This window comes from Onychomys torridus, chromosome 16 (genome assembly GCF_903995425.1).
Source record: "Onychomys torridus chromosome 16, mOncTor1.1, whole genome shotgun sequence".
Taxonomy (NCBI): Eukaryota; Metazoa; Chordata; class Mammalia; order Rodentia; family Cricetidae; genus Onychomys; species Onychomys torridus.
In genome coordinates this window covers 32,650,797-32,652,837 of record NC_050458.1, presented here as the reverse complement: position 1 = coordinate 32,652,837, position 2,041 = coordinate 32,650,797, and positions in this window count along the sequence as shown.

The window sequence follows — 2,041 nt, the reverse complement described above, 5'->3', positions numbered from 1 at the left end:
GTGCAGTTCTGATCAGGGGCCAGTGTCCTATAAAGCAGAGACACCTGTTGAAGCCAGCTGAGGAGAGAGAGAGAACCAATGTCCTGTAACTGAAAACATAAAATGCTTGTTCAAATCTCCCATTGCAAAAGCAACAACAACAAAAAACACCTTCGTTCAAATCTACCAGGCAAAAACTTCATAAGTGAGCCAGTAAGGAAGAGCCGGAAGTTGAGTTTTAGACCCCAAAATATTGTCTGGAAGCTAGCTTGCAACAAAGGACTGATATAAGAGAAATGCATTCTGGGAAATGTAGTATTTCAGCTAAAGATGTCGATACTGTCCAAAAACTTTTCAGCTCAGAATGAAGTTTCTTAAAGTAATGCTGGAAAGCTTAATCTTACCTCTTGAGAACTCATATCAGACAAAAAGCTACCTATAAGAGCAAATGAGCCAATTTTAAAATCTTTAAAATAAGGGAAAGCAATTTATACACTGAACGTTGCCTTAGATACGAAGAAACTTACGTTGAAATTTAAAAAGTTCTTTGCCTTTTGAACAAACGGCCTGCAATGAGTAATTCCTTTGCAAATCTAATAAGGAGACAAGGAAACAGGCATTCACAAAGAAATGACTGCTTTATATACTGGAAACAAACTTCAGAAAATCTAGCTGTCTTACGAAAGAGTTGCTTCACCTGAAAGATCCTTATAAGAAATCAATGCTAAATATCACAGATGCTAATAATATCAGGAGTTAAAGCTAATGAAGTGAAAATACTAAATTCTGAAAATGCTTTTTCTTTAAGTAAGCTAATGAAGGATATGTTTCATGAAAGAACATCTATGTTCTTGACTCCTTTGAATAGTAACAGTTTTGGTGAAATACTGGAACTAACAACAATCAAGTCAAAATGTTTCAACAAATCCAAGACGCTATTCACAAAAGAAAGCTGCCATGCTTTGTGAGCATATTAGAACTCACTCTAATCTTCCTGGTCCTTTAGCTGAAGGTAATGCAATGGCTGAGCATTATTCCAAGTGGCAATGGCTCAACAGTCATATGCTCTTCATCGTCAAAACAGCAAAAGCTTAAGAAAGCAATTCAATCTTACCAAAGAAGCAACTTGTCAAATAGTTAAATGATGTGGGATATGTCCAAAATATTTTCCTGTCTCTCACTTAGGGGTAAAACCTCGAGGTCTTCTTCCTAATCATCTATGGCAAATGGATGTTACTCATATTGCAGAATTTGGCAAATTAAAATATGTACATGTGACCATTGACACTTATTCAGGATTTTTAATGGCTAGTGCACAACCTGGGGAAGCTACAAAACATGCAATTATGCACTGCTTGAAGTGTTTTTCGTATATGGGTATACCAAAAATTATTGAAACTGATAATGGTTCTGGATATAGTAGTAAGGCATTTCAACAATTTTGTACCCAATGGGAAATCGTACATAAAACAGGTATTCCTTACAATCTTCAGAGACAAGGTATTGTGGAAAGGGCTCATAGCAGTCTTAAAATATAACTTCAAAAAGTAAAAATAGAAAAGGAAAAAATTTACCCTCAATCACCACATAATGCATTAAATCATGCTCTTTCTGTTATGAACTTTTTAAATATGGATGTCCATGAGCAGTCTGCTGCAGATAGATTTTGGCACCCAAGGGATTTTGCTCAAGTGAAATGGAAAGATCCCTGCTCAGAATTATGGAAGAGTCATGATCCTGTGTTAATATAGGGTCAAGGACATGTTTGTGTTTTTTCACAAGAGGATAATGAAGCTCAGTGGTTACTGGAGCATCTGTTAAGGAGCATGGAACTACGAAAAGTCAGCTCCAATGACTTTCCTATAAAGGAAACAGAATGAAAATGTTTCTGAGGTTTTGTCACTGGAAATCGAGTTCGGAGCTGTGCTGTTTTTGGCTTTACTAGCGCCTTTAGAAAAAAATACTTTATATCACCTAATAGTTGTGCAGTATTTTGCAAAAGCTTTACAATAGCTAGACACGGTAATTTCACCCTCAGGATGAAGTGAAGATTTTTCGGTAG